Genomic DNA, 13185 nt, shown 5'->3' with positions numbered 1-13185 from the left:
ATAAAGGAGGAAAAGGAAGGACAGAGGATCCCACCTCTCAAGCTTTATTTATGCTATTTGGGACTTCTCCCTCCATAATTCTTTTCAGCTAGTCAAATCATGCTTTGAAAACAGGTGGGATTCAATCTGGCTGCATGTGACCAAACATACAAAATAGCACTGGTAGGAATAGATCATGGAGGGCAATTTGCAATCTCAAACATAAAGGACGCTACTGTGCACTGTAGACCTAACTTTGGAAGAGAGGCAGTATTACCTCATGGTTAGGGGCATAGATCCTGGGTCTAGCTTCTGAGGTTTGAAGCTTATCTCCAACACTTACTAGCTGGGTGACCTTGAGCAAATTACTTAACCTATTTGTACCTCAGCTTCTTCATCTGTAAAATGGGTTTCATAACATGAATACTACTCTATAGTGATGTAGCGAAGATCAAATAAGTTAACACATACAAAGCCCTTGGGTGGATTCCTGGCATATAGCAAGTGATATGTGTGTGTGCAATGGTCATTTTCACCATGTCCAGACATAACATACATAATGATCTTATGAAGTAGATATTATTTTCCCCGTGAAGGAAACAAAAACTCAAGAGGTTGCATAACAAAAAATGAATAAGTACTAATTTTGAATAGAGAAGAGAAGGCTAGTATTTCCAGCCTGGGGACATCATGGAATGCTTCTTGGAAGAGCAGGCAGACGAACACAGATGGAAGGAAGGAGAGCCACAAAACATAAATAGATGGAAGAAAGAGCAAAACATGCTTTGTCCTGGGTGTCTGGTTTCCTGGGCGAGGATACCAGACTCATAAAACCTAGACCAACAGTGCCATTCCACTCCTTACCCATTTAAGTATAAACCATGATTTAATTATGATGAGAAACAATAAGATAAGAGAATTAAAAAAATAACCCTGGCCTCGAATGTGAATACCATGAGTCTGGCAGGAGAGAAGAAGTGGGAGGTGAAGACTGGTCATCTTCATGCCCTTTTATTGTATTATTATTTCTTTTACACCTAAGCTTTGAGCAGGTGAAATTTTCCAGAGGTTATATTTTGAGGTCTATTCCTCTGTTACTGAAAATGTCATCAGAGTTTGCCCACTCGGTGATGGCTTCCGAATAGAGGTTATAAAATCAAGTGTCCAGAGGAGTCAAAAAGGTACAGTAAACCAATGAAGCATTCTGCGTGTAAGTGTTGGGGCACCAGAATGTAAATGTTAGAGTGAGGCCATGGAAACATGAGGAGCATACAGCCCGTAGAAAGGGCACCCACTCTTCACTTGCAGTGGTTTATTGCAGGCCTTTCAAATTGTTGAAAGGATTCAGAAATATATGATTTAATGTGAAGTCTCCTTATTTTTAAAAATTGCATCAAATATTGTCAACAAAACTAGGTATACCACCCAAAATATGTTTGAGTGTCATTTTTTTAACTCTTGGCAACTAGTTGGATCTCAAACAAGCAATGACATGCATTGGGTGCTGTTGTCTTTCCAACGCTCTGGGAAAACCCAGCATTTCTGCTTCAAACGCCCTCCCCCAGATACTCCTGCCCTATCCCCTCACTTCCAGTGGCTCCCCAGACAACAAGTGGACAATCTGAACCAAGAGTCTTATTGCCAAGGCATTGCTGCTGAGGTTTTCAAGTTTCAAGTCCCTGGTTTGGAGTGAGTCATCTCAAATTCATTTAGTGGAGAGTTCCTCTGGGTTCTCCTATGGTTGGCAGAGGGGGAAGTGACTCAGACAGTGGAGCAGGCAGGGCCTAATGGGTCCAGCATGTGGGGGCTTTTGAGATTGCTGGCTATGGTGCTCATGGTGCCCAAGGGGAGCACAGAGGAGGACTAGGGGTTGCAACATGCACTCAGCTAAATCCACTGCTGGCTCTTTTGGACTAAAATGAATTTGAGATATTTGCATCTGACCTCAAACATGAAGTAGGCCCAGCACCTCAAGGAGATGTGTTATCACCAGCTCCTGACTCCTTTCCCAGCCTGTTTGCTTCTGCCTGCCCGAACTGCGCACTTTGCATTCTGGCATCGCCAAACTATTTGCAGTCCCCTCGACCCGCTTTCTTGTTTCTGTACCTTTGTACAGGCCATTTTGTCTCCCTGGAATGCATTTTGCCTTTATGTGCCTCCAGCAAGCTCCTAGTTGTGCGTTAAAACCCAAATCAGACATCATTTCTTTTGGGAAATTATCACTAATCTTCCCCCATTTGGAGTTAAACTCTTCCTTTGCACATCAATAATTTGAACTTACTGGGGCTGTGGCACTTTTCATATTGCACAAAATTGATTAGCTTGTCTACCTGTCTGCCTGATTGAAGAGAGGCCCTTGAGGTCAAGATCTTATAATATTCCCTGTTCTATTTCACAGGGCCTTGTACATGGGCAGGCAGTCTGTAAGTGTTTGTAGAACTATATTGATTGAAATACCACATAGCTCTGAAGTGACCAAAACATGACCTGTCTCAGTGCTATAGACAAGACCTAAAACATCCTTAACTCAGGCTCTGCCACCTGAGCCCTTTGGAGTTGTCTGTGGGCATGAGTGGAGTGTTTAGAGGAAGGAAATCAGGAATGCACTGATAATCAAAAAATCAATGATTTCACACTAGCACTGTCATTCACTCAAATTCAGTAAACATTCATTGAGTAAATACTCTGTCAGGCACTGTTCTAGGCACGTAGGATATACCAGTCAGTAAGAGGAACTTGTTCCCTGCTCTTCTAAAGCTTTATTACATGTTATAGGGGAGGAGGAAAACATTAGTAAATATAAATAAGAGAACACCAGGTAATGTGAAGTACAGTGAGGAAGATCACACAGGATAATGTGATGGAGATGGATGAGGTGGGTGGGATTTCAGAGACAGTGGCAGGGTTGGTCCTTCTAGCAAAAGAGTATTCGCGGTGAGACCTGAATGATGAGGAGTCAGCAATAAGATATGAGGAAGGAAAGAGCATTCCCATGGAGAAAGCAATGGCTGGAAATGCTCAGAGCTGGGAATGAACTTGGTGTGTGGATCCGGAAAGAAAGAAAGCCAGAGTGTTTAGAGCAGAGAGGCAAGAAATAGGCTCTAAGATACATTCAAGTGCCAGGCCATGACGGGCCTTGTAAGACCACAGGAAGGAATCTGAATTTTTTTTTAATGTGTTGAGAAACCAAAATAGGATTTTATCCAACTTTCCTTCATGCCATGACTTTCCTCCAGTTGGGATGAGTTGTCCCATGAGAAAAGGGGGAGAAACAACAGAACGGAGTAACGGAGGCTGAGACTGAGCACTGGACGGCCCTTCGTTTAAGGACTTAACATCAGATGGAAAAGGCTTTTATTAGTAGTATTGAGGTCAAGGCCTTGGCAGTACTATCAGGAGCTTGTAGACTCACTGAGGTGCAGTATTGTTGAAAATATTAACTAACCTCAATGGGAACTGTCCTTTCTGATGAATACGGGGATCTTTGTGGGACTACATACCTCTTTTCACCTATAAAATCTTCTAGACCATTGCTTCTCGAATCTTAGCATGCATACAAAACACCTGTGGACCATGTTAAAATGCAAGTTCTGATTTGGTAGATTTGGGGTGCTGCATTTCCAGTAATCTCCGAGGTGACATGGAGGTGTCATGTAGTCAGATCACATGGTGCATCTAAGGGCAACATTTGGAGAAGCCAGAACTAAGGCCCCTTTGACCAGAATGCAGCCAGGTTCCTTCAGTTCACCTGTTCAGATTCAATCCCCTTGGTTCCAGGGCTGAAGTGACCTCTTATAATAAGAGAGAGAAGACGAAAGGGGACCAGGAACAGTTTGACACGCTACCTCGGCCCACGGAACCCTGAATTAAGCAGTCACTCCAGATGCCCTCCTGAGGGCATCCACCAGAGCCATTTGCTCCATAATCTCTTGGAAGATAGAAGGCAATTTGAAATCAGACTTGAGCCCTGAGCACCCAGGGCTGGCCAGTGGCCAGCTGACCGTATAGAAATGGCACCCTGTTTCTGTGTCTTAGAAACACCAGCCTCTTCTGGTCGGCTCCTTTAAGGAAGGCTCCCTCTTTGCTTTGCTTCAAAGTCTTGCACAGGATATTAGCCGCTTCCTCCTCTATAATTCATCCTTCCACGTTGCCATCTGGAATATTTCTCTTCTACAAGTGCCTAAGTTGTTACAGTTTGAGGCAGTTGAATCCTAAATTTGCCATTTGGAGTAATTTATTGTTTTTAATGCTTTCTTCCCAAAATTCAGATTCTGTGGTTGGAAACAGACTCTAGGCAGGATTTCTGCTTCCTAGTTGGACATCTGGTAGTTTGCCCTTTCCAGGTCTTCTCTGGGCTTATTTTTCAGCCTCCCACATGTGACTGTCAGAGGGCTTTTTTCAGATCACTCCTCTCACTACATTGGTTAGTTTCCCCCATCATGTCACTGTCCTCGGCGCCTTGGTAGGATCCCTTATGGTGGGAACTAAGGCAGTTAGTGGGGACCAGTAGGCTATAATTTCAACTGTAACATGAAGGTCTTACTATATCCCTAAAACACCTTCCTGTAGATACCCCAATTCCTACCTTTAAAAATCCTTGGGGTTACTGGTCACATAAACAATAGAGGTAGAAAGAAGTATAGGTAAACAATGAAATTTGGGCGAAAGGGACCTCACAATTGTTGAGTGTTCACTGCGTGTCAAACCCTAAACTGATAGAATAAGTGATATTCTCCCTACACTGCAGATGAAGAAACCAAGACTCAGAGTATCTTTTTCAAGGTCGCCTGAGCTATAGAGTGGTGGTGTCAAGACTTGAACAAGATCTGACTCACAGCCCCTGTGCTTGTCATTGTTTGATGCTATCAGGTTAGTACTAGCGTGTTAGATGAGGAGCAGGACACCCGACGGAGGACGAAAGCCAGGTCCTTGAGGGCATTCGAGGGAGGGATCCTTGAACACAACGAAGCCAGGAGGCAGAATGGGCGCAGAATTCCCAGAACAGGGCACCAACCCCTAGACAGAAGCTCTGTATTAAACTAACCCTGGCATGAATACAAGATTCTACGAGCTTATTTATGGCACGAGCCCAATTCCCATTTAGCTACCTTGAAGTTTTCAAGTAAAAGTGAGTGGCAATAGCCTGCTTTATGGAAATTTTGAATAGACGTGAGGCAAGATTAGTTCATCCCTGGAACCTCTTCTCTCTGAAGAGGTGCTTTTAGGTAACAACACCCTGGTGGTTCTTCACCCGTGGGAGCTTTGGAATAGTTGGCACACCTGGGCGCCATCCAAGACTGACTGAGTGGGGTTTCTAGCTGTGGGGCCCTGACTCTGTGCTCCTTAAGCTACCCAGGGCTGCTCAGCCGCCTGGGTTCAAACCACAGCCCCAGGAGACACGAGCTTACTTCTTTCCCCTGCCCTGAGAAGGGGAGCAGAGCTGAAACTCTGCACAGATCTAGAGGGCAGAGGGAAGTGGGGAAAGGCTTCTGGTGCTGAAGTTTGGAAAACTGATTTTTTTTTCTCTCATTTGGAAGGAGGAAAAAGACGAGTTTTAACCACATCACGATTTTGCCAAAGGACCAACTACCCAGAGGTTCCCTTTAGCCCTTGTCTTGGTGAATCAGACTTCCAGTGTTTAACCTTCATGGAGTCAAGGTCAGGATTGACCTTGGTAGTATCGGACACCCACTTTTTTTTCTCAAGCTCAATTTTAAAACTTACTGCACTACAGAGCCTGCTATTTGTCTTAGGTACTGGCAGCCAGGGAAAATGGTGCTTCGTTGATTTTAGACCCAGAGAATCTAAAAGACAGAGTGGTTATTTGTCCTTACCAAGGTTGCTTACCACGTCATTGGGGAGCCAGAGCTAGGTCTCTGTCCTCCCAGAGCTGTCTTCTTTAACTGGAGCAGCACTTAAGATGCTTCTGGAATGTTATGAAAAATATAATCATTCCTGTAAAATTAACAACAGGGGATGTTAAAGGGGGACCGTTTCTGCGTGCCCAGCACAATCCAGCCTCATAATGGCTGCCAGAGGATCCACAGGGCATCATGGTTACCATTCCAACTTTTTAGCAAGTATCTCTCTTTCTGGAATTGCTGCAAGACCCCAGGAAGATGAACTGTGTTCTGCTGAACCAGAAATAAGCTGTAAAAGAGGATGGAAACTTCAGACAGAGCAAGACGATTCTAGCCAGCATTTACCCTTCCCTGACTTGTCAAGGGTCTATTTCTTGGGCTTTATCGCAACTCAGAAGAGAAGAAATGAACTGGACCCACGATGTTGAAATAAGCTCTTTGCCTAAGAGAAGGTATAGCCAGGAAAGAAAATATAAAACCCCACAGAGTTGAACTAGGCTTTGAGGGGTCGTTTAGAGCGTATCCATCAGAATGGCACAAGAAATGAATATGTCTTTCCTATATCACAGGAGTACATCGAATTGGTAGAATGTAATTCAAATGTAGAACCCTAGCTTCAAGGAAGCCTGAGAATGATAATTTCTGTTCCCAACCTTTCTAAATAGCAGGATGGTACCAAAGTATTGGCCACAACTAGAATTTTTCAATTAACGAATTGAGTGAACACTTACCTAAGTCCATTTTGCAGATGAAGAACCTGGGGTCCAGAGAGAGTAAATAAGATGCCTAATGTTGAATAGCCAGTTATTAACAAGGTCTGAACCAGAAACCATGCCTCTTGACTAGTTGAAAGTGTTCTTTCTGCTAAGAGGGAATGAAAAGCAGGTGATGGAGGCAGACAGGCAAGAAAGAAGAAAGATGAAACTGACAGGAAGGTGAAAAGAGCTAGAAATCTAGGGCAAGTCTATGCATCTATGTCTCCCCTAGTTACTGAGAGCAGACAAATACGGAAACACTCTGCATGTGTCCTGACCCAGAGCCAGAGTGAGTCATTAAAGATGTCGGAGCCCTGAACCCACATCTCAGCCCCTTCCCGCACGCGCCTGGAGTATATTGGTGCTTTGGCCTCGATTAGTAACAGGGAAAACTGATCTGTGGAACATGTCATCTTTATGAATAGAACCAGAGTCCGGTGGTTTCTAAACAGTCAGGAGACGGTCTGTCTTCTGGTGTCAGCTATTTATTTGTGTTTCTGTTTCATAAAATGCATCTCCTCTGGTTCTAGGCTTTGCCCTATTCGACATCTGCCCCAGACACATTGCACAGATTCCTTGGCCTCCTGACTTAAACCCCGGGGAGTGGGAGCAGCAGACACTTTCTCTTCAGGTCCCTGCCAAGCTTGGCACTGTGGTGAGGACGTTTATGTTTGTCGAGAAGTTGGGAGGACTTGGGACTTTGACAATAATTCCTCCCTTAGATGGTGCATGCAAGCAGAAAAAAGGAAAAGAAAAATATCTTTCTCAGCGGCCATGTCTCCGTGGTCACATCACTTCCTCTCCACCAACCTGAACACTGTTAATTCTTTTGTTGTTGTTATTTTGTTTTGTTTTTGGTTTTGGTTTTTTGTTGTTGTTGTTGTTAATTCTTTTTAATGAATTTTTTAGTGTGTCCGTTCTCTCTGATTTGGGTCCATCTTGTCACTGACCAAAAATGCAGAAAGTAAATAGTAATTCTAAAATGATACTTTAGCCTAAACAATATCAAGCCTTTATGGAAAGTCTGCTAGGCAGTCTGGTTGACATTATGGTGTAGATTCTCTGTGTCCACTCCTGCCTTTCTTTCTGTCAAATTAACTCTCTGCTTCAGGTAACAGATGCAAAATTCTAGCCTCAATCAGCAAGGCTGAAAAGGACTTAGGGTTCCCCAATAATATAGCATTTCCTCTTCTGATAGATTTGTCTTGATTTTTCCATGAACCATTTTGGAAATGGGGAACTCAGTACTTTGTGAAGCAATTTATACTATAGATAGCTATTTATCACTATTAGTCAAGGCACGTTTGGTTGTAAGTAATAGAAAAGGTGACTCAGGCTGGTTTAAACCCCATTTTACCACTCCAGAAAAGGTAATGATCACCCAAAGAACAGATAAGGACTAGACCCACTTACTGTATTTCTGGATCTAGGAGCTAAAACAATGTCATCAGGACCCAATTTCTTTCTCTCCACCTCTCAGTCCTTCTTTCTCTATGTAACTTCAGGCAGATTTCTCTCAACCAGATGCCCCCAGATTCCCCAGGCTGACACCCTCACAACTCCAGGTCAGCAGACAGAGAGATTCTGTCCTCCTGCTGCTCAACCAAGTCCTGAGATGAATCTCAATGGCCCAAGTTCAACCATGTCCACACTCCTGAACCACTCACTAGCCAGAACCTGTTGATTAGCTAATTGCCAAGGCCTGGGTCACGGGCCCATTTCTGGAGTGAGGAGTGAGATGCTGTTACCAGGATGAAGGGCAGTAGATGCCGATCGGGAAAAAATGCCCTCAGTTACATTCTGCTTATTCATTTTGCAGGATCAGACTGCGGACTTGTGTGCTAGAAGCCGGGATAAGACCCTGGACGACTTCTACTTGTCCTTCATAACGCAGCTCAAGACTCATCGGCTCCGTGGTGAATTCCCTCACTGCCACCCCCTCAGCAGAGGTAGGTGCTCCCGCTCTTCTCAGTAATTACCTTGACTGTAGCACACACCGCTCGGGGCTATACTGGTATCTCCTCATCTTTCCCCCTAATTTTCTTTGAGGTCCTGGAGGACAGGGATTGTGTCTTACTCATCTTGGCCTCCCCAGATACCAACAGCAGGCACAGACAAAGCACTCAGGAACCTTTGTTGAATAAATATATGAGCGATGAGTTGTTTATTTAATTAGTGAACTAACACATACGTTCCCAGTCTTTGGGGATTTTGCCAACTCTTAGGGAGAAATAAATCCATAAATAATTAATTAGAATAAAGTGTGATTCATGACACAACGGCCACATGAGAGCAAAGGACTGGGAAGCACAGTAGAAGGTGATATATATAACAGAATTATTGAAAGGGAATAAGATATTCTTTGTTATTTCAAATCTAAACCCATCTCCCTAGGACTTATCCCTGCATATTCTTAGTTCTTCATTCTTGAACAGCTCCAAATATGTCTTACCTATCGTCCTAGCCTCTGGGACAGTTCTTGACAATGCATAAGACTCTCAGTCAATATTTCTGAAAAAATAATTAATTGCATTTTCTTACCCACATAGCAGTATCAATTGTGTTAAGGTAGATATATTACCCTACTCTTGGATCATCTCTGCTAATGGCTATACCATCATAAGAGTGGAAATACTTTCTTGTTGACAATCCCCCTGTGTTGTCATGTCTCCATCCCCAAACTCCAGTTGAAAAGTGATTGTCTGGAACCTGAATTACATTTTATTTTAGGTAAAATGTGGTCAGTGGTGCTTGCTTCCCAGGCTGGCATGCACTAGCTGACCTGATGAGACTTGATGCTGGCCTGGGACTCGAGAGTCAGAAGCCTGGAAATAGCCCTAGTGCTCATTTGAGGTGTAAGCTGGTCCCTGGACAGAAGTGGGTCAAATTGGCCTTTGGCCCCACTTACCTGCTGGTACCCCTCTTCCTTCCTCATCTCTCCTATTTATCCATTGACTTCTGCCGCACTGAGGCTTCCACAACTGTGGTGGCCTTGAAAATGCACTGCTCAGAACTCCTGCTGTGCCACGGGGACCGTAATTGATAGACAACCCCAGATACTGTACTCCTAATCCGCTGTGCCGGCTACTCTGAAGCTCTGCCTCCTTTGGGCTGATTTCAGACAATGACTGAGCACAAGAGGGATTCTAAAGCAGGACCATTCCTGCAAGATACTGGCTCCAGGACTCCCATCAGCCTGCCTGAAACTTCCCTAGCTCTGTACTTCAGTCTGAGATTCCGCCGACCCAGCTCCCTCCCTTCCCTCTCTCCTCCCCAGAGTCAGGCCAGCATTGTGATCTGACAGCTCTCCTTGCCTCCTAAGATTCCTCCTTTGTTCTTCAAAAGGCATTTTCCCAGAGGATTTTTGCATGTCTGATCCCATTTTGGCCTCTGCTTCTTGCAGGACCAGGAGTAACACACTTGTGGTCTTGAGACTGCACATAGGAAACATGCAGCGGGAAGTCTTCTCCAGCATCGACAAACTGGTGAGTACTTTCCTGCTTGGGGTGCAGAAGAGCGTAGTTGCCCAGCGAATCAAGGAAGTCTTCATTGGAGCAGAAGGAATTGGATCTAAAGAGTGGCGCTGGAAAAGATCTGAGGCTTTTACACATGCAATTAGCATCCAGTCTTTCTCGAAACCCCAAGGTCAAATAGAGGATGATTCTGCACCTCTCCATCTCCTGACTTATATTTCAGACAGTTTCTTGTTTTGTTTTTACTTTATTTTCATATTAAAGTAACTTTGAGGATTCAACTAATCTTATTTTACATGGAAATAAATGGGAGTGGAAAGAAAAGGTTTCCAGTGCAGTTTCTCTGAGTTTCTGCCCCTTCACCTCTGATCGACACCCAGGTCAGACTGAGACATGGACATGTCAGGTGAATAATTGGAGCCTTTTTGCACGATTATTTTCTACATGTCTGTTCAATCTTTAGTAAGAATGGAGAAAATAATAAAATCAAATGCTTTTTTATGTTGAAAATAAAGATTCATATTTTATGCACATATTGCATGAGATTTTCTGAACTAGGCAGTTTTTTTAGAGGCATATTAAACTGTTTAAATGAAGACATTCTAATAAATCATCTCCAGGAAAGAGCACATGCAGCATCGGGAATTTTTCAATTTCAGAATTTCAACAGGCTGGCTTGTTACAGGGAACTCTCAGAGGGCCAGTGTCAAAGTTAGTGGTGAGGCCTTGTATACACTGTGTAAATTGCATGTACTTGCCACAAAAATATTAACAGACATAGGCTGGCAGGAGTACCCAGTGTTTAATTGCAACCAAACAAACTTATGTCTCACCAGCTTTGTCAGCAGTCATGTGTGGAAACCTGAGTTAACTGGCTCCCTGTTGTAGTTTTATTTGGGTGACATTTCAGTGGCCCCTATTGATTGTGCTCTAACAGCTGCCAGGGGCTCCCCGTTAATCTGGCCTGTATCTTCCTCAGCCAGGGGTATGGAATGGACTCAGCCTGCAGGGCTACATCATGTCGATGAAATGCCCTGCAGAGAGCTTGAGTACCATCTGGCCAGGGGAGCACTGGGGAGAGGGGAGCCTGGTGGAGACAGATGAGGTCATGCACCTGGACCAGTGAAGGACTGCTGTCGCAAGAAATCACAGGCTTTTCTCAGATCTGAGAGGAAAAGTCTTCAGAGCAGAGAAAGAAGGAGGGGTAGTCATTTTCAACCAGGGGCAGTTTTGCCATTTCTCCCCACCCCAGAACATTTGGCAATGTCTAGAGACGTTTTTGGTTGTCACAGCCTCGGGGGTGAGTGCTACTGGCATCTAGCGAGTAGAGGCCAGAGATGCTGCTAAACATTCTGCAATGTATAGAACAGCCCACAACAAAGAATTATCCAGTCCAAAATGTCAGTAGTGCTGAGGTGGAGAAACCGTGTTAGACCCAGACTTCAATCTACTCCTGGGCTAGGATAACCTACGGATTTTTTTTTTCCTCTCTAGGATGAGAACTTTCCTGCAAGGCCCCCATGGTCCTCTGCTGCACCCCTGGTTTGCCTCCTTCTCGTCTGAGTCCTGCAGCTCCCAGAGTCTGTTCCACACCCTCACTCCATCCTGGAGAACCTGCATGGCCAGAAGGTGGGAGGGAATGGAAGGCAGGGAGCTGTGGTCCAGTGCATGTGGTCCATCTTCCCTGGCTGGGCCTCCCACTTGTACACTGAGGCTCTCGCAGGCAGGCCAACTCCTGAAGACTAAGAAGGAGGCTGGGCTCAAGAACTCGTGGGTCCAGATCTTCACAGAGGAGGGACAGCTTCCAGGAAAGGGACTCCCCGTGAACAGCTGTGTGGGAGAGGGAATGTGTGTGGTATGCTTATGTTGCATTTGTCTAAATATTGTTTCCATGAGGTCAGAGACCTTACCCTTTGTTCTGACTATCCATGAACGCATAACAAACCACCCCTAAATTTAAGTGGCTTTGAGTAATTTATGAGTATCTCTCACAGTCCTTGTGTTGGCTGGGCTCATCCAGTGGTTCTTACTTGGACTTCTCACACGTGATTATAGTCAGATGGTGGCCAGGGCTACAGTCATCTGAAGGCCCAACTGGCCTGGTTGTCCAGGACAGTTCACTCCCTAGGGTTGCACTTATTGTTGACTCTCTGCTTAGAGCTCAGTGGAGACTGAGCCTACACCTGGCCTCTCCGTGTGGCTTGGACTTCTTAAAGCATGGCAGCTGGCTCCTGAGAGGGAGCCTCTGAAGAGAAAACTGCAGAGCTTTTTGTGATATGCAGAAACTCCAGATTTCAATTGGTTAAAACAAATGCACCGAGGCTAGCCCAGATTCACGGCGAGGGGAATTCGGTGTCTCCTCTTGATGTGAAGAGTAGCGTGCACACAGGGAGGACAGGGACTGACGGTTGCCGTCTTTTACTGTTCACTGCTCTTTGAGCCCTTGAATTCTCTCTCCCAGCCCCAATACTGCAAACAAGGGAGCCTGGCATAGCTCTGTGCCAAGTAGGTGAGAGGCAGTGTGGAGCAGTGGCTAAGACCATAGACGCTTAGAGGCAGGGCACCTGGGTTTGAGCCTGGACCAGCTGTGGATCTTGGGCAAGTTGTTTAATCTGTGTGATCCTCAGTTGGCTCATAAAAGAATGATAATATCTATCTCCATGGATGGTTATGGGACTTACTTTTTTTAATTAACAAAATTTTTTTAACTTTTTGTTTTGAGGGAAGGGAACTATGTTTATTTATTTTTAATTTTTCTGTTTTGGGGCAGAGTTAATTATGTTTATTTGTTTATTTTAATGGAGGTACCGGGGATTGAAGCCAGGACCTCATGCGTGCTAGGCACATACTCTACCACTGAGCTATAACCTCCCCATTGGTTGAGGGATTTAAATATTACCCAGCAGAGAATAAGCATTCAATAATTGTTCACTATTAGAAATAAAGGCAAAAAGAGGCCATGCCTTGTTTCTCCAGCACCCCTTGTTTATTCTGATCTGGCCATCACGGTGAGCTCAGCTCTACAGCTCTACAGTGCTGCTAATGTTCAGGTTTCCCAAGCAAGAAGGACATGGAGTCAAGACATTACAGTCAGGAAGTTAAAGTCAAGGTTCTGGG

The 13185-nt window shown here is 44.6% G+C and overlaps 1 long non-coding RNA gene across 1 annotated transcript in view; it reads left to right on the top strand.

The window, feature by feature from the left end:
- LOC116148504 (uncharacterized) overlaps window positions 1-11763 on the top strand; it is a 183604-nt gene extending 171841 nt beyond the window's left edge. The window contains exons 4-6 of the long non-coding RNA XR_004132057.2: window positions 8415-8544; window positions 9999-10080; window positions 11563-11763. This is a non-coding gene — a long non-coding RNA (uncharacterized LOC116148504). The remainder of the gene's footprint in view (window positions 1-8414; window positions 8545-9998; window positions 10081-11562) is intronic.
- The last annotated feature ends 1422 nt before the right edge of the window (window positions 11764-13185 follow it).

The sequence above is a fragment of the Camelus dromedarius genome, chromosome 27 (genome assembly GCF_036321535.1).
Source record: "Camelus dromedarius isolate mCamDro1 chromosome 27, mCamDro1.pat, whole genome shotgun sequence".
NCBI lineage: Eukaryota > Metazoa > Chordata > Mammalia > Artiodactyla > Camelidae > Camelus > Camelus dromedarius.
Note: the sequence above shows the minus strand (reverse complement) of the source record. Positions and strands in the feature narration are given on the sequence as shown.